Genomic DNA, 20032 nt, shown 5'->3' with positions numbered 1-20032 from the left:
AAGCTCTATTTCTGTGGCTGAACCTTAATGAAATGGCGCCCTCTTGTGGTCACACATTACATTCATTTCCCTGCACTGTATGGATGCAATGTACATTACTTGATCCCCTTTGGCAGGTAGTATGATTATCACCAAACTTGACAACCAAATTGTGACCCCTATGTGTGTATTAAGCCTATACAGACCTATTGTACTAATTATTAGGCTATTTCTTCTGTGTTCCTGTGAACGATTCATTAGTTTATTTTTCTGCAAGGTTGGCAAAGCCTGCTTTGTGTGCGAGTGAGTTTCTGGATTAATTCCAGCAGATTTGTGTGGAACATTTACTTCGGGTTTGGGACTATAAAGATGACTGTGTCTGCCAATTTTTTTGATGGTTCCAACAGCAACTTCCTTAGCAGAGATGCTGAAGCCCACCCTCTTAGAGCCTTACTAAAGACAAATTTCTATGATTTGGAGGAACGATTCTTATTTGTCATGTTCATGGTTGATTTGAAAGTAAGGCTCCCATATAAGTCACCCTCCTCCATAACTTTTCACATGGTGTGTCGTAGCCGAGCAGTGTTCCCACAATGTGTAATTGCCAAACAGACACTTATTAGCTGCCCTGTCGGTATATACACAATTTTAATTAAACCAAAAACATCAACATGCATACATAACCTTGGTGTTCAGTGAATGTGATACACAATAAGTTAGAGTAAGTCACATTTTAGCTATTTCTGTGGCTTTTCAGGGGGTAGATACATTAACAGAAAGCTGCATTAAGCTCCTTTAACCCATTCAGCAATAATTACTCAGCCGAAGAATTCAAAGGGAATAGTTTTGTAATGTAACTAATGTCCTATTGTGTTCATGGATGGAAGGCACAGAATAAGGCCTTCAAGATTAACTTATGGCACCAAGGTGAATTGATTTACTGGATTTGTTGGATTGGAGTTAAGACTATGAGTTACAAAAAGGACAGCATTGATGCATCTCTGTAAATCAGAAAGCTATTTTTTGAAGGAATTTTTTTGTCTTCAAAACAATTGTTTCATGATTGATATATAACTTCCAATTAGTAAGAATGCCCCAGATTGAACATTAGGTCTTTTGAAATCAAAGATAATCTTCTAGTAAAGACATTTCGAGGACCTCGTTTCAATCCTTGCTTTATGTTTCAATTCAGCATGCTTGGGCAAATCTTCCAAAATGTAGTTCCACAGTTTTGTCAAAACCTGGGAAAAACACTTTACTTGGGTAATAAAAGCTGATTCATAATTCAATTGTGCTTATAGGTTTGGCATTCATGCTGATATGTGTCTCTGCGTGACATATAACACAAGCTTTATGGGTGTGGAGAAACTCTGTTTAATGTACACCAACCATATCCTTATTAAAATATGTGTGAAATGAAAACAAATGAACTACTGCACTGTACAATATGGGTGTTTTTTCCACTCAACATTTATCCGATTGGCCAGTAATATATTTTGATTGGCACAGGTCGATTGTAGTTACCCCTGGCGCATTAGAACCGTTCATTGTGATCGAATTACTACTGCAGCAAGGAACACCAATTTGATACTCCTGAGTCCATTGGCTCTCAATTACATAGGTGGGATAATTGGACCCTCGGTCCTTACACTCGCCAAGAGGTGGGGGGCTTGATGCTAAAACCAGCCCCTAAGGAATGGACTTCGTCTTGGGTCAAACAATTCAATCTTGCATCCAGTTTCATAGAGTTGCTTCAAGAAAAGTTACAGGATTTGTTAATGTTATAAAAATTGATTTGAAAGCTCACTGACTATCAAACTTATAGCTGTGCCAGTCCTCCAGAGAAATTTGTCCATCTAAAAACTCACTGATTCTAAGTTCATACCAGTACCTGTCCTACAGAGAAATGTTTCCATCTGAAAACTCACTGATTGTCAAACTTCACCTTTACCAAACCTCCAGAGAAATGTTTTTATCTGAAAACTGTCAGGGTTAGAGAAAAAGTATTGGAAAAACCCACAAATTATTGTTACTAATTTTTGGTTGCCACAGTCGAAATTGGCAGTCCCCTGACTATTAAAACAATAAGCATTAGAAGTGTAATATAACAATGATTGTCTTCTTGCACTACACATTTATACAAACCTCATGCACGGAAAAGCATCCCGTGGAAACAAAATGGTTAACTAATTTATCTTTATTCCCTTTCCCACTTGGGTGCTATTTCTTTTGTAATCAGACCCCTGTATTTACCTTAAAGCTGTATTATTAACTAGTATACCAACAACACCAAGGGCTAGAGTGTTCAAGGGCTAGAGTGCTAGCCCTTTAATAACAAACCCAAGCTTGGCTGAAAGGTAGTGCAGCCCCCATCTATTGAGTGGTCAGTTGAGCTAGAGTGTTTGGTAGCTGGTGGTTTTGCATTACAATGGTTTTTCGCTGCAAATTTACTGGGGCCAGGGGCCATTTTCATCTGCTTCAACAGAAAATAACACGTTTTGAATTTCTGCTAAGCAAAAGAAGGAGCAGGAAACCATGTCATGAACGGTACATATGATATGGGATTTTGGCTGGTCACCTTATGCTGGTTCTTTGCTACGCTTACCAGTTGTCCACAATTGTGATTTATTTTCCTTTTAAACTGGGATTTATAAAGTATCAGGCTGTGTGCAAAGTTTATCTCAATGATTGCTACTGAAGCTCCGTGTATTTGCTTAAGCAATTGATTTTTAATTTCTCATTAAAAATGTTCAAGGTCTGTCTGTGGCTGTTCATATTTAGTCACGCAGGGCATGTAATATGTCATATACGTGCATTTTATTTGTACGCTGTGTACATATTTAACAAAGAATTATTCTATCGACAATAGAAGTTATTGTTGGGTACGCCTGCTGAGTTGATATTTCCCCTATTTCAATTCTCCGATTTGATTATTTGATCGTGCATAACCCTTTGTTGAATTCTGTAAATATACCGGAGGGAAAGCTGTCACAGTTGTCCCACTGCCTTTTGGGTTTTTCTGTTCCCCCCAGAGGTCCTTTGTTGAGTTTCCTAGCCCTCTATTGCGCTACACTTTTTGTAGGGTCAGTAGGTGAACTGTTTTGATAAAGCAGTGAATTAGTTGTGTTTAGACACGGAGACAGTTCTGGCTATAGGAGAATCATTGATGGATCATTGTCTCTGTTTAGAGTTTCTTATAAAGTCTAGATTTTCTGAGCATGGTGATGGATGTCGAGCTACTCGCCAGATTATCATGTATCCATTGCCTGTGTAATATCGCCGAAGAGCTATGGTTTAACCAAGATGTTTGTGTCCCTCACCTGAATTCTTCCCCTGTGTAGAGAATGGTCTGCCCCTATTCACAGCACCCCAGCTGTGAGTGTGATTGGCTGGGACCAGAGGATTTCTGTGCCATAGGGGACACCATTCATCTGGCCGTTGCTGATGGACAGTATGGATGAATTGATGCAGGTGATGTGTGCCTACATCTTTCAGTAAAGCACGTTCCACCAGAACATGTGCATCAACTTTATTAGAAGTCGCTTGTAGCAGTGATTGGAGTCCAGAGGGGGGCTCACCTGAGGTTATCACTGGGGGGAAAAGTTCAAAGGAACATAGGACGAGATGTTCACCAAGTTCTTCATGCTTTGTAATGACTACAGTGTTGATGATAATGTACAGCGGCGCTAGGAGCAGGTCGCCTCTCACCATTTGAGCAATCAGGACTTTTTTACTCAGCAAGATTCTCCATCCATCTGAATTTCATAATGGATGCTTTGGTGATCCGGGGAACGTAAACACACACATTGAGCCCTGGCTTTGCGAATTGGCTACTTCACTGCTTCATGTATTGACTCTACTTGTGGATTATTATTTTTGTGATAATCGTGGCTGAGAATAGTGCCGCCTGTGCCTGAACAAGAGAACTTATTTCTATCATATTTTCTTGAGGAGTGGACTATAGTTTTGGAAGTTGAGCTGCAGCAGAGATAGGATAAATTCATATGAACAATTTCTATGATTGAATTTTATATTCAGAGGGTTTTTAAGACAACATTGGAAAATCCTGCTTCAAAGGAATTCATTATAAATAAATCTTTTAGAAAATTTGAAATTAAATAAAAAATTCCCCTAGTTGTCAATACGTGCAAGTGACCACATTGACATTGGTTGGCTTGAAGGCTTGTGTGAAATGGAGCATTTTATTGCAGTTTGCTTCATCAGCTTCTACGATGATTGACACTCCAAGATAAATCCAGCGCGAATGAAAACATCAGACCGGGAATCCCCATCTAAACCTTAGACATCTACCTGTCGAGTTCACCAAAGATGTGTATTTGTTTGTCCTTATTTGACGTTCAGCTTTAACAGTCTGCTTGACTGACCACAAAGATGCACTTCAATGTTATCACAGTAAACTCTTCCTCTCTTGAGCATTAAGCAGGGATCATCTCTTGCTATACATCAAGGACACTCTGTGTGAGCTGACTCTACATTGGTCGTGGGTCTGTGATCTGGAGAGTTTGTGGACTTAAAAAAAACCCACAACAACAGAGTTTTGTGGACAGCAGTGGTAGTGGGGGGAGCTCATGACAGCATAATATGGTACTCGGTGCAGTGAATGATCTGATGACAGTGTAAACACTACCGTGTGGATCATTGGATGATTGGTTGATTATTATCGGCTGTGATTTCTTTTGGGGGTTGATCTCTCTGGAATATAAACCTCTACGTCAATACCCAAGATCATCCTACATCTGTGCACTTGGATTTGAGCGGACTGCTTTGGTGAATTTGGCCTTTGACCTATTTGAAACCGTTGTGAATTGTCATCGGCCTTGGGAATTTCTTCTTTTTGTGTTTTCAAGTGTTGTATTGTGGATTGATCGTGAGCGCACAATATTTGATTACGGTGGATGGATTGTTTGTCTTTTTGGTAAGTTCAATTTCATTTTCAAATGAGAGCTAAGCTTTTGTTGAAATGAGTTTTTCGTGAATGGGTGCATGGCTGGGTTTGTTGTTTCAGGAATGAAATCATAGTTTGACCTTCTAAATTGAATGTTGAATGTTGAATTTTGTTTGTGATATTAAAGTTATTCAAAGTTTTATGTACATAATTAAAGTCTGCTAAGGAATATTGAAAAGGGAAATAGTAAAAGATTTCACAAAAGAAAAATTGCTGGCTGGTAATGTTTTTCTGGTAAGCAAAAATTCCTGAGTGCTTAGCAATTTTTTGTTTTGTTTGCTCTTTAGAGTTTCTATACATGTAGGTAGTCATCACAATTCAACTCTAAAAACTTGGTTTATATACCCAGCAAGGCCAAAATGTTTTGCTGAAAGTTTGAGAGTAGGGACTGAAGAAAATGAAGTGGACATGATGTTTGGATTATTCCCCGGGCTGGGATTTCAATTTAAGCCTTTTCTCTAACGTGGCGATATCAAAATCAGCCAATTAAACTATACAGGTTCAACGACCCTGCGGTAACTGAGTACCTTCCGTGCACACATGCATTGTGCCTACTCTGTCATACATGAACTTTATTCTCAAATATCATTGGAATAATAATAATAATAATCAAACAATAATATAATAACAGAAGTCTTACACTTTACCGAGGAAATCCATCAAATTGACGCCCCAGGCTCTTTTCTCAAAACAAACAACCAATTTTGTAATATTTCTTTGTGATGAAACTTTTGAAGAACACCAAAATTATTCAAGATCCGTGAAATTTGTCGAGCCCCTTAAGCTCCCCGTGTTGTTGGTTCAACCCACCTGGATAGTCAGTCACACAATGGAGGTCAACCTTGTGGTGTTTATTTGCATAACATTGAATGAAATGGCTTCAGGGTATCAGACCAGGGTTGGAAATAAGAAAACAAAGTGAAACGCAGACCTGTGTTGAGTAAAGACTAATAAATACCATTGCTCTTTCTTGGAATTGGTTTGGTGGAATTGGTATGAAGACAGCTTCATTTAACCCTTTTAAGTTTCTTAAAAGAAAGTTTTCGTTTAATTCGGAGAGCAGTCAGCTGTATGGGACATCCTGACCCTACAGTGAACTCACCCGTGATCAATTTTCACAACCCCTGCCCCTTTTCCAGTCCACCTGTGCCCCCCAGACCTTCATTTACTTCAGGGGTGTGTTTACAACTCTCCCCTCCTTGTGTTGTCTGACTGTGTTGCCCAAAGACTCTCGCCCAGTAGTGAAGGGCCAGTCTGTGCTTTGAAGTGCCGAATCTCCCATACTTCTTGGGTTTAAGTGAAGGTTATTTTAGTCATGCTTTGGGGTTTTCTCTGCCAGATTAGAGACCTGACTGCTGTGGTTGTTTTTGTTGTATTATTCTCAGTGTTTGGGCTTGTGTGTTGTATACACCAGGCACTATAGGATACCTAGTTCTGGGGTTTCTTGGTTTATATAACCATGGAGTATACACAGTGTGAGCCTGTGAGCAAAAGATGACATTATTATGTAGCATCTTGAGACACTGTGTGGACTTTGTCACATCCTCACAAGATTTTTTATGTTTTACACTCTGTCATTTGTCTCACATAAGACTAATTCTTATATGTGTTTAATACATGTTTCAATAACCTGAACAAAAGTTCAGCTCTCTCTCACAAAAAAAGAGCCTGTCCTATATTTAGGACGCCTGTCCTATATTTAGGACTGTCTTGATGATCCAACTGTAGCCATAGATGTAGCCACGTATTCAGAAACAGCCTTTTACAGCAAGGTGACTAGAGAAACACAAAGAACCTTTGGAGAGACTCAAGGAATGTGATCATGAAGAGGGACTTTAAAGATGGTTAAAATTTGAAGAGTGTTTAAACGGGGTTTATGACACTTCATGTTTACACAGTGTGTTGTTGCTAAGGAAATCAATGGTCCTTGCCTCCTTGGAGCAGGTGGGAGGTTTGATTAATAGCTTCAATGGGAGGCATTGAGGAGTCTTTATAACCCCTTGTACATCTTACAGCTGTTGACTCATTATAAGTTATCTGCTAATTGCATCCCTGTTGGTCTGAGAGCTTGGTCAGAGCATGGTCAGAGAAGAGAGGAAGGGATCATAACACCTCCCCTCCCCTCTTGAACCCCATGAAGTGGACAGGTGTTTTGCTTTCCCCTAATGGCTAATCAATGGAGAGAAGGCTAGTGCTTGTTCTCTCAAGTTATGCCATCATTTCCTCCACTCTCCCCTCTCCCACACACCAAGAAAACAATAAATCATGGATACTCTTTAGAGAATGTTCTTTTTGTCTCATTTTGGTTGAAAAAGAAGATTGACAAATAGAGACACCATAAGCTTTAGGGCTAGATAGCTCAGTTGGTAGAGCCTCGGCACATTGATGCGGAGGCTGCAGATCCGAGGCCTGCTCTAGTCAATATGTCTCTGTTCAATGCTTAGTTTTTATCTTAATGGTTGAAAAAGAGGACGGCTATCACAAAGGTAGGGTAAATCTGAGCTGGAAGGTTTTAGGCATATTTTGCGAGTACCTTTCGCATATTTTGACAAAGATCAGTATACCAAACCATGACCAAACTTACTTAATAAATTTGCATCATTAAAACCATAGTGTAACACTACAGCAACCTACCCTTACAACAAAAAAAAAGAAGAGAATATTAAATCACTTGCATCAACAGACACAACCTTGCCTGACCTGCAGTTGAACTGCACTAAACTTGATTTGAGCCCCAAAAAGTCCATCCAAAATGTAATTATCGTGATATAAAACTAGTTCATTGAGGTAGAAGAGGTTAAACTACGGCAGACAATCAGAGGTGCCTTGATTGGCGGCAATGCTGTCATGCTCAGTGGCTTTTGACAGTCCTTTTTTCATGGCTCATGTATTGGTATTTAATGATGGTTCATTTGTCAAAGTTTATCACCGGAGATAGAAAAGACGTGACACAATCTGTTCACTTTTCTTTGTGGTGATTTTTGTGTTAGAATTAGAGTTAGGGTTAATGTGCGACAACCCATAGTTGTACATTTTCATTGTATGTTTGGCGTTTATTGGATTTTGTTTATTCACAACTGTTTATTTCGTCTTTCTTGGGGGGCGGGTGAAATCTCCTCTGGAGGGCATTCATAGGAGTTTTTAGGAAGGTACTGCTGGAGTGTAGAAAAGGGATGGTAACCTCAAAATCTGTTCACACTATGTGAAGAAACAAGCTTCCTTGCTACAGTAAAGTCTTGGCAAGTTGACTCTATGTCAAAAAGTCCTGTTATTTCACACATACTTTTCCCCCCAAATTCTACATTCTTTCCATTTGCAAGTGTTTTAAATTTTAAAAGTTTAGACAGTTAAAAAATTGGTTTTCTTGTCATTTTGGTCTATTTACTTTCCCCGTTTGCTTTGCAAGTGGAGTTTGGTACTCATTCCCCAAAGCAAAATATTTGGCGGACACAAATATAATTGTTCCTTTTATACCTGCACTTTTAGAAGGGCCATACAGGGGCAGCTTAAATGTCAAGAATGTGAACTTAACACAGCTTCTATTGTGGTGCTGTATTGATGACCTACCAGAAGCGTGTTGGGATTGCTCATAGAGGCAAAACATTGATCAAGTTTTGCACTAGACTGCCTTTATATTATTATTGCCGTGCTCAGTTGGGTTCAGGATCACCGTGTATTTTAGACTTGAGTGAATTAGGGACCTGTTCGTGTGGTAGGGTTGGAATTGCCCTTTGGATTCAGTCTGTTATTTAGACTGATCCTTCAGACCACCTAGGTCATCTGAAGTGTACACGTTTTGTTTTACACTCTTTAACTTGAACATTAGGGTTTGTAGACCTTTGCACTACCATTCCTTATGTTTAGTTTCAACTTGAATTGAATTGGGCAAGTCGGTTTTCTTTGCTGGGAAATAAGGGAAATATGAATTTCTGCTTGATGATTTCAAGGGGCATCAAAGCAATGACCAGGGGCATGGGGGCAATTGCCTCGGTGACCATGATAAATGCCAAATACAACAGTCTTTTTCACATATCTAAGGAAGCCTACATACCCAGTTGCATGAAAGAAATCAACCCCCCAAACAACTTAGCAAAGAAAATGTAATATAGTCACTTATAAAATGTCACAAACCAGTCTATGGATTTTCTCTGTAAGTTACTGGAAATTGAATCCAGCTGCAGACAGAAGGTTAAATAGCTGGAGAAACTAGCCATTGGGGTCAGCCAAGGGTCATAGCAATGGGATAAATTAATCTGGGAAATTAAATTCCAGCTCATCTGGCCATGGTTGATGGCCTGCCACAAATTATGACAAATTGACAAGTTTGATCAACTACTTCTACGCATCATCATTAAGTTTGACCTGGCCGATATACTTGATCATTATGGGGAATTATTATTGGATAATTATTCAACCCAAAAGCTTACTGATTAAAAAGTTACAACCAGTACCAAGATTTCTTTCTAAAAACCAAGGAAATAGCAAATGAAGACCCCCAAAGTCAAACTTGCTTATTTTATGTGCACAAAAAACCTGGCAAACCAAAAGCCTTTTTTTAATGGTCAGATTTAACATCTTTTTTGACTGTTTTCAGTTGACCTGTCACTCACCTGCAAATAATTTTGATAACTGGAACAACCCGGCCAGCTGGCAGAACTATTGAAGTAAATTATGCTTCTGCGTATGTCAAGATTGTCCAAATTAAAGTCCCTTAACTTTTTCCAAGTAAGATGAAGGTCGCTTTGATAAACAATTATTTATTCTCTATTTTTATTTGTGGTGTGACCTTAGCTGTCTAACCACCTGATATGATAGGAAATCAAATTTGAAAACCATTCAAGGGAATTTTCAACTAGAATATGTTGAAGGCCTGAAGTTTTTTTTATTTCGCAGGAATTTAATTTTCCACGATTGAAGTTGATGCAATCATATTTTTACAGCCTTGATTTTCTTCGGTCAGGCACCCTTCCAATGCAATAAATTCCATTACTCATCCATAATTTAGAGAGCCGCATTGATTGGAAAAATAACAGCACCGCTGTGTTAAAATTTGCCTGGAAGAATTGTACAATACACTGTGTTTGTTGTTGAAGTCACCATGAAGTTAAGCCCCTTTTTAGTTTCATAGAAAAACACAACAAAAAAGGTAAACAAAAAGTAAACTTTTTTGCACAAAAACTTACTTGGTGTTATTGACAGTTAAATAAACTTCCTCATCTCTCAAATTACTCCAATGTTACCACAGCAATTACCAAGAATGACCCGTGCTTTTCCTCTGATACCCTTTCTGAAGGTACAACAGAAAACTGACTTTCCCCATTGAAGTGTGCTTTACCATTTTGTTTCAAGAATATCTTTAGACTTTTTTGCTATCGGGCTACAATTTGAAGCCAATTTCCCAAAAGAGATAAGTTATATTCAACAATTTCCTCAACTTGATTTCTCTCACTCAGCTCTATTTAATAAAAAGGTAATATCAATAGTTGCTCAATACACACTCTGACCAAATGCCACACTAATTGTATCACTCTGTGATAGATGCAATTGGACAATGTCACTTCAATGTGTAAAACACCCATAAACATTATACATGGACTAACTTAAGGCTGAACTGATTTTGATCAAAGCTTACAATATTTTATATGATTTGTAATTGTAATGGCAGACATTGTGCAAAGCTTGATACACACCTATAAATCTTGCCTGCACAACAGAGGGCATTCCATATACCCTTATTGATAATGTCAGTGAGATACATGATAAACATTCATCAATGTCTGTCCTGAATAGACCATACAGTGTGATTTTTCATCTGGAAGCTTGATTAATTTTGAGTTGGATAATGAACCTTACAGTCCAGGTACCCCTTCAAAGACACCCTGAAACCATGAATGTTTGGGCTAATAGATTATGTTGTTGAAAGAGATTTTTCCCAAATGAGGTGATGAAAGGCCCCCTACCCACCAACTTCAACCATTTGCAGTGAACTTTGCAGACTTTTAGAAAGAGTCTTTTTCTGTTACTTTTTGTAAAGAATGCTCCACACTAAATCATTTGAAAAGTAATATGCAAGCCATTTGACCGTAGAAGAATAGTTTTGACAAGTTACCATGTTGAGAATTTGGTCAGAATGCACCTCTGTTGGAGGAGAACACTGACACAGCCTTGATAGTCAATACAGAAGTATTCACCAACTGTTCATTCAGAGATAAATCAATGACAAACCAATTCATTGTCAAAAATTCCACTGCCAAGTTACCAAAAGAATATATTTTCTGATAAATACAATGAAATTAAATTACTTTTTCCTGTTCCTAAAATATGACAACACCTCATACAAAATTGTTCAAGTGATACACTGATCCTACCATCACTCTTTCCGTCTCTTCTCTTTGGCTAAAAAAAATTTAGCTGAACAAAATGTAATAGAGCAGCTAAGCACAAACAATATGCTTACCAAAATAAGGTTACCAGGCAAAAAACATGTTACATGTACCATTTGTGACTGGTACACTATATTTTTGCTAAGCAGGGAATTGTTAAGCATGTTTTTTTTTTCATAAACAACTTTATTGTGCCCAGATCTGAATCACTCAGGCTGCCTGTCTCTTGCCTCATCTCATACATCACCCAAATATTTCAGCTTTTTTATATCATACTCGAGACACGCGCCATCTTTTCTCTTTCTTCCTTCCTTTTTCCCCTCATTGTTTCATCTCATAACCGTATGACAATTCCTTATCATCCCCCATCCATCACCTTCATCCAACTTTCCGTCCTTAACAACAAGTCCTCCCGGGAAAGCATTAAAGGTTTATCTTGTGATTGACAAAGAGTTTGAGATAGCTTGTGAATATTTTATAGGTCAGGGTCGGTTGGAGGAAAGATTTCTGTTGTTAACCATGCCCCACCATCATCCCCTTGCAATGGAAGTCACGTAGTATATTTAAGACGTCCACTCTGTATGTATTTATAAGATGAGGAAGGACGATTGCCCGCATATATTTATATAGATGTTGAGGACAAGGTTGCAAAGCCTGCAGCATGGAGCTGTTTAATGATTGCGTGATCTTGTGCGCTTTATGAAAAATAAACACCAATTTATGGAGTTAACAGAACTGCTTGGCTAATCCTAGGCCAAACATTACGAAGCACCAACACACTAGGATCATAGGTTCGAATCCAACCCAAGGTGGCCATTGATAAGCATTGAGTGTACAATAATGTTCATATCATACATGGGTGTTGTTCAAAACATACACCTTTAAGCAATTTCCCCAGTAGTGATCCCTCTATCTTAATACTGGATCCAAGCTGTCAAGATTAATCATCAAACTGGGGGTTTCTTACCACATAGAAGAAGGTTGTCCCCAGATGTAAGACTTAACAATGCCTCATGGATACATCCTCAGAGCTGTATCTAATAAGGTATCAGGAGCTTGAGGACTATTTCTGGCTTCTGTGTTATGAAATTTCCTACCCTGATAAATCAAAGCTGGCAAGGATAGTTGATTGCACTGAGCCATAGTGGCCTTTAGAGTTAATGTAATGTACAGTGTTGGAGTGTGGACAATATTAGTTTGGAGAAATTATTACCTGAAACTTTGCAGTACATTGTCACATGTATTGGTAATTGATTGTGTAGGTGCAACTACTGATGTGGATGCTGAATGCTTTATTGCATTGGTTTATCTCAAAATCCCATCCTGTCACGATGGGCCACAAATTCAATATGGATATATGAATTCTTGATTAACAATCTGAAAACCTTTATTGCAAAGCTTACCATTTTTGTATTTGATGCTGGTGAGGCAACAAGGCATTATACCAGATATCATTCAAATCTAACTAGAGTTGTGTTCGTGTGCAAAAAGAAAACAAAACATCTTGACCTGATTTTGCCAAAATGTAACAAGATCATCTGACTGCGCACAATTTTTCAGACATCTACATTTAAAAAAAATTTTTTTCACAAGTTAGCGTTTTATGTTATTTGTTTTGGAAAACGAGAGGTTGCTGCATCGTAATCTTGAGCAGCTAATGTCAAATAAAAATAGTAACATCCAAACTTGTTTTTGTGAAATTAAAGATGCTATCCTAGCTAGTACTTGAAGGATACAACCATTATTATTGATAATTTCAAACCTATCAATGCCGCTAGCAGAGGAAGAAGCTTGCCTGACATTTCTCTATAAGTAGCTCTTACCAATGACCCGTGATAAATCCCAGCCTTCCTTGGCCCGACAAAACAAACTTAGAGTGGAGTGAACTTTTTTTTAAGCCATCAGCCATTCAACTCCTGGTGCTCATCAATTGGAAACATTGTGCATCTCTCTCCTTCTGCAAGGTGCACCCTTGATGGGCCCTTAAAGGGACAGTACACTTGTTTTGAAGAGGGGGGGGGGGAGACACCACGACACACAATAATTCATACCAATCCTCCCATTTCATTAAACACACCATACAACAAGCCTCTAGTCACATTTCAATCCAAATGAAATAGAAGAAGTTAGAATTTTTCCCAGGGATTTCTTACTGTTCATCTAAGGCTAATTTTGATTGTGGTAATCAAATTAAGCAATTTTGATATGGGGGTCTTAAAACAGCCTTCCTTGACTTGTTGTTTTTCAGGCGGAATGGTTTCTCTGTTGGTACTTGCATGAACTTCAGTGATCTTTCATTTTGAAACTGGTAATTTATACCAAACGTGTACTTGAATTTGGCACTTCACCGTGAGTGCTTTTTTGTTTTGCGTGAATGTTTTTCAACATGCATTAGCTCTTTCATTTGTATCCCGATCAGTCAGTTTTGATTATGGTTTGTGCTTATTCAAGTTGAAGGTGATAAAGATCATTACACTTTTTGTTTGCTGCTAGTTAAAAAAAAAACTCTGCCCTCTTAAAAATGTCCCCGAAAAGTAGGTTTTACGGAGCTGTGTGCAAGTTGTGCCTGCAGGAAGGCCGGGCTCTGTGGCTCTTTTGTAAACATGTGATGTCACTTCGAATTATTTTAAATAAATATTTATCAACCTCTTTATCAAGATAATTTCACCTTCCTCTGCCTGTACATAAAACAAGAAGCTTTCTGCAGTTGTACAGGCTAAGTGCGATGAATTGTTTTAGGTAGTCAGTAATCAGCCTGGCCAGTTTGTCTAGTCTTGTCCTCGCTTTAAAGGGAAACTACTGCTTCCGGTAATATTGAGGATAAACTCCTGATATGGTGGCTTCATTTGAGTCAAGATAATGGATGTTGGCAGACCTGTTGCTACACTGTGATGTTCATTCTCATTGAATAAAGATAATGCACAACCTGTGGCAGCTTCAGCTTCAATGATTTTTAAATATTGGATCCTTAACAACTATTGTATTTGCTCTGTTGATACATGTTGCAATCCTTGTAGGAACAGTACCTTTAGGAGTAACCAATGGAATAACCAATGATATCTTTAAGGTTGGAGTTTGAAATAATGCAATGGTCGTGATGATCACACTTGGCATTGGTATTGGTTTTCCTGGCGTGTTATATCCAGTTTCTCGCTTAGTAAGGTGTTTTACTTTTATCGATCGGACATAGTGAAATGCATACACCTGACAAGCAAGCAGAACGGCTTTGAAGTAACATTAAAACAACATAATATTGATTTTCTAGATGCTACGGATAGCTGTAGCCGCCCTGTTCTGTAAATTATATGGACGGTCAGATGCAATAAACCGTGTACAGTTTTAATGTATGTGAGTAATTTTGATATTGGAATCCTGACTTTATATGTTGACTTTAATGCTCTGGCACCAAAAACTAAAACTGATTTATCACAGGCATTTTGGCATAAAATCTTTGGTTTATTTATAGACAGGTGATATTTCAATAAATAAGTTTTTTAATTCAGTGCTTACGACCCATCGAATCACACACTTTGCAGAATTCTGTGATATGCAGTGCCGGCCCATGACACTGGTACCAGTGGAGCTGCTTAAGCAGAGAATACTGCTTAACATTTTCCCGCTGAGCAAAAATTTATGGTACATGTGAAATTTATGTTTTGGCTGGTTACCTTATTGTGCTAAGTATAATTTGGTTGTGCTTAGCTACTTTTTGTGTTTTAAAAGCAGCTCTGTTAAATTGGGCCCAGGTAGAGACCAAAAAACTTGATTCAAATTTATTTCTCCTGTCCAAAGTGGGATTCGAACCAGGGTACATGCAGATGAAAGGCAGGGAAGGAATAACCTGAAAACCTAGTCAAAAAAAAAAAAATTAAAAATCTAGATTTCAGTGTAATGTGAGTTTTTGTATATATGCCGAGGGCAAATATTGGCTCTTATTGAATGTGTTGCCTGGGGTCTTTGTGTTGGCATATGTTTCAGTTTGTATTGTATGTCACTTTGACAGCTGTTGTGTCATCACCTATCATTTTACACATCATCAAATGATCATTAATGCATTCATGCAGTTCCTCAATCTTTCTTTGTGAGACACAATGTTAAACATTTCCATAGCTAAGGAAACACTGAAAATAATGCTTCAAAAACAACATTAGACACATTTTATGGAGTGTCGACAACATCATGACAGCTCTTTAAATCTCTTTGGCTTTTGTTAATGGAAAATGCCATCAAAACATGCATATTCAAGTTTTATTTCTCATTAAAAAAAAAACTTGTTCCCAACCATCTCCCCTTCAAAGAAGATAAAATTGTTTACATTGCAACATACAATTCTAGATGACAGATGATCAATTTGTTTTCCCCCTGGTTGATTTAAGGTTAAGCTCTTATCAAAGTGATATCTTTCTAGTCGTAACCCTTGCATCATCTATTTCTTCATCTCGCTGTCCCCTTCTCTACTCCGCGGCCACCAATGGATGGAGAGATCTATCTCTAGGCATTCTGAGAATGTCAGCTCATCCCATAGATCCTGCTCTGGAATGTTGACAAAATAAAACCAGAGAAAGTCTTAAAGCAGTCAACCGTATTAAAATGCCGCCCTACAACCTTGTCGTTAAGCCATTTAGGTGTTACAGCACAGGGAATAATTTGCTCATGAACCGTGTTTGAGTTTTGATGTCTTTGTCAATATCAGTTAATTCACTTAGCATCTGTAATCCAAAGATGTCTTTGGAAAACTCATCATCAAAGTTTTACCCAAAACTGATGTGCAATGTGTGTGAAGGATGTAAAAAGTGTCCACCATTTTGAAGGTTGTTAAGTAAACTACTACTTTTTAAGAACACCTCCTCCATCACAAGTAGTACTTAATAAAAATGTTTGTGTGGATATTTCAGATTTTTTTTCAATTTATCTGCGGGATGGAATTGAAAGAGTTGTTCTTTCCCTTTAAATAAGTGGACATTCTCTGAAAACCATTATGAAGTCTGTTTGTCTCTTATTGGTTACATACAAGTTACATTATGTTGGAAGACAAAGTTGTTTTACCTTTTACAATTTCTTGGACCTTTTTTCTGCAAGGCAAAATTGGTGCCAGATAAATTAGTTGAGATTACTAAGTAACTCAAACAGCAGGAAGTTCCTTGGTTAATTACATGAGCAAGGTTGCCTCCTTACATTAATGCTGACTCCATGGATGATCAAGGGATAAAACCGTTGGGACTAAGCAGGCCCCATTACATGATTACTCAGGTGTTTTTTTTAAACGGGTACCAGTTGAAATATATAGGAATGACATTGCATTTGGCTGGTAACATGTTTCTTGCTTAGCAAGTCTGTTTTGTACATCTAACAAGCATCTGATCCATCTAACAAGCATAGACAAGTTATACTTTTATAACTGAATATAATAGGGTTTCCACACAAAATGCCTTGTAGTTTACATTATTGGGATGGGTGTTCACTTCACTTTGCTTTGCAAATAAAGTTTGTTAAGCATTTATTTTATTTCTGCTTTAAAATGCTTCAAGTAGTTTGACCCCGATTAACTGTCAATTATTGTTGAATTATGTGATCGCAAATTTGAAGCTTATTGGAGAATCTGATATTTCTTGTTATCGGAGGTATTCTTACTATGTTAAAAGTGCATGTAGCCTTGCCCAGGAAGAGTGAAATTTCAGGCATGCAGTTGTATAGTCCTCCTTTGCTCTAGCTGTTAAGAAAAAGTGACAATGATTGATAAAAGTTGCCTTTCAAATTTCATGTTCAAGTATGACCATTCTGAGAGAAGATAAATACCTCTAGTAGCTTTAAACTGATAACAGATTTATGTTACAATTTCACAATTTCTGTTTTGGGTTTTCTACTTCTATCTGATCTCGAATTATGTGTGGTTACGGTGCTGGGCCAAGTGTTAGGAATGTAGATTGGATGACAGCGAAAACAAACAGATATAACATGATTGAATTTATCAAGGCTATCATTCATGTGAATAGTCTGCTGCTATTCTTGGCTGGTAGTTAACTTATAAAAATAGCTGTCCATATTGGCAGTAGTTCTCTTGAGAATTGTAACCTAATGATATCAAAACGAGTGTGAAAAATATGCAAGCTCTCGCTTAAAAAGATTCAATTATTGCATCAGTTCAAATGATGACAAAATAAAACCAAAACACAAAACAATATAAACAGAAAATCAATCCACGGTGCTCCTTAAAATATTTACCAATAATGTGCACAACTACAACCTGTCTTTCATAATCACACTGTATGGGATAAAGGCAGGTTATTTGGCAAAGGAGAATCTATTGTTCGTTTCCATTGATGACTTGTTTTAAAAAGCCTAAAGATCCCATTGTGAGTGCCAGCTTGCAATTTGTTTTTATTATTTAGACCAAGGAACTCCCCTCGCCTCTATTGAGGGCAGACTGGTAGTAACATTATATACACTGCCCCCAGCTCCCAAAGCTTGTTGCTCCAGCTGCCCCTTACATCAGGGCCATGGTCCTCTTTGAAAGGAAACAGTGAAATGTTACATATTATAAATATCTATAATTTGTTTATTGGTAGAAATAAACCAAATATAAAATACTTGGTTATATTTTTTTAATTCTCTGTAGCAATTCCATTTTTTCCCCTCAATGCTATTATTTAAAACTGATATTTAAAATTTTTATCACCAAACTTAAATATTCTCCTCAGGTTTTAGATGTTTTAACTTCTATGAAATTTTGATATTTTGAAATGGGTTGGACAAAACAAAACCACTATTACGAAATAAAATTCTCAGACCATATAGAAAGGTAATAATTAATATTATTTGAAATTAATTAATTAAATTAATGGTTTTAAAGATTCCTGGGGTTGACACTCACAGACTGTCAGTGTCGGGTACTCTCCTAAAAATCTCACCTCGCCCTGTCTCTAAAGAATGTAAATTCCCAATTAGAAAATGGTATCTTAGAAGCGTAGATGGTAATTCATGGTAGGAACCATTCACATGTATGATACACAGATGGGCTGTCGTCTTATCATAATATTCTGTTTTGGGTGGATGGGACATCTCAGCCAGCGTGCATATAACTAGATAATTTGTGTCGCCTGCCGTCTATTAACCCTACAATTGCTCTAGTTCTGTGCTGGTGTGAACTAAATGGAAGTTCAAGATCAGGTCAAGGGTGGGATTTATATAAAGAGGGAAAGAGAGCATCGTGTCATCGCTGTATACAGGGTTTGATGTTACACTAGCCTGACATGAAAACACAAGCCAAGAAAACCCTACCTGACTAGTCAAACTTGGCTCTTAAGCATAGTCTGGATGACTAATCAAACATGGCTCTTACATATCCTGGCTGGTTATTTAAACTTGGATCTTTGTAGCCCGGTGGCCTAGTCAGACTTGGGCTTTTGCATGCCTTGTGGGCTAGTCAAGCTTGCCCCTTAAAGGTACCCCAGCTGACTAGCCAATCTTGGCTCTAAAAGTTAGCTCAGCTGCACAGTTTGGCAAACTTGGTCGTTGGCTTTGGCTGTTGGCTGTTGGCCTTGAGTCTAATGCTGAAGTACATGTATAGATGTAGTCATAGCTGTAGCAAGACGCTGTGAAGTCTGACACCACACTGGTTTAGTTAGGCTGATAAACATTACCTAGGTCCTGTGGTCCAGTAATTTGAACTGAAATTTAATCTGAACATGTTTTTGTTGCAATTTGAAGGTTTTACATGGCAGAGATTGATATGAATATCAACTATGGAGATTATCATATAATAAATCTTCTGTGAAAGACATTGTGACTGCAGTGGTCTAGACTGGGAAAGTCGGAACAACTCAGAATAACCCATATGTCTCTTTTTATTGGTTGTTCTTGAAATATTACCGCCATCATATTTGTCTTGTCCCCTAGGTCAACCATATCAGTCATGAATACTGATTTCCATTATACCAAAAAGCTACCTAACTATTTTCCATCCAGCCTCGGATTGATGACAATGGTTTGAATGGGAGAAGGTCAAAATGGCCGCATCAGAATGAAGTTCTATTGATACACACCAGACACCTTACTTCTCTGTCTATCTTGTCTTGAAAGTTTTCTTGTGAAGGGGAGGGGTCGGAAGAGAAAGAACTTTTGACAACCAGTTGACTCTGCTGTGTAGAATACTCCATCTGAGACAGCGCACAAGCATCAAAGAATAGTGGAATCTTGTTAAGGTTGAACATCTGGGGTGGAAGCATGTTGACATTAATTGAAGTCATAGAGTCATTGATTAGGATCACCATGTGAGCTGTCAGTTGGTATTGAGACAGACAAGTGCCAACTGGACCTTGTAATGGTCACATGATGCGGGACACCTTGTAGAAAGTCAAAGAATTTCAAGAATCAGCTAACATGTCTATGATCTGGTACAAGATTTTGGTTGGTTTCTCGTTTAAGTTTTCAAGAAAGGACACATGGTCAAGGGGGTTGGAGTGAAGATCAGTCCTGTTTAAAACACTAAAAATAAGTACATTACCATGGTCTATTTCAAGTTCTGTCTTAACTTGAAATTTAAGTGAAGACTGTTTGATAACACAAAATTATTCTTGCTTACAACATTAAGTGCAAATTTTTTGTAAGTGCACATTTTATTCAGGATAACGCGAGCTATAAAATTTGGCACAATTGAGCCAGGTTTGAAGGCGTCAAACTCTAGTCATCAATAAGACGTGCCCCT

General features: G+C 38.0%; 1 protein-coding gene across 1 annotated transcript in view; it reads left to right on the top strand.

The window, feature by feature from the left end:
• The window catches only part of LOC117291415 (kalirin-like), a 95374-nt gene that overhangs the window by 34170 nt on the left and 41172 nt on the right, over positions 1-20032 (top strand). The window lies entirely within an intron of this gene.

Source organism: Asterias rubens, chromosome 6, assembly GCF_902459465.1.
Source record: "Asterias rubens chromosome 6, eAstRub1.3, whole genome shotgun sequence".
Taxonomy (NCBI): Eukaryota; Metazoa; Echinodermata; class Asteroidea; order Forcipulatida; family Asteriidae; genus Asterias; species Asterias rubens.
This window is presented reverse-complemented; position numbering and strand designations above follow the sequence as displayed.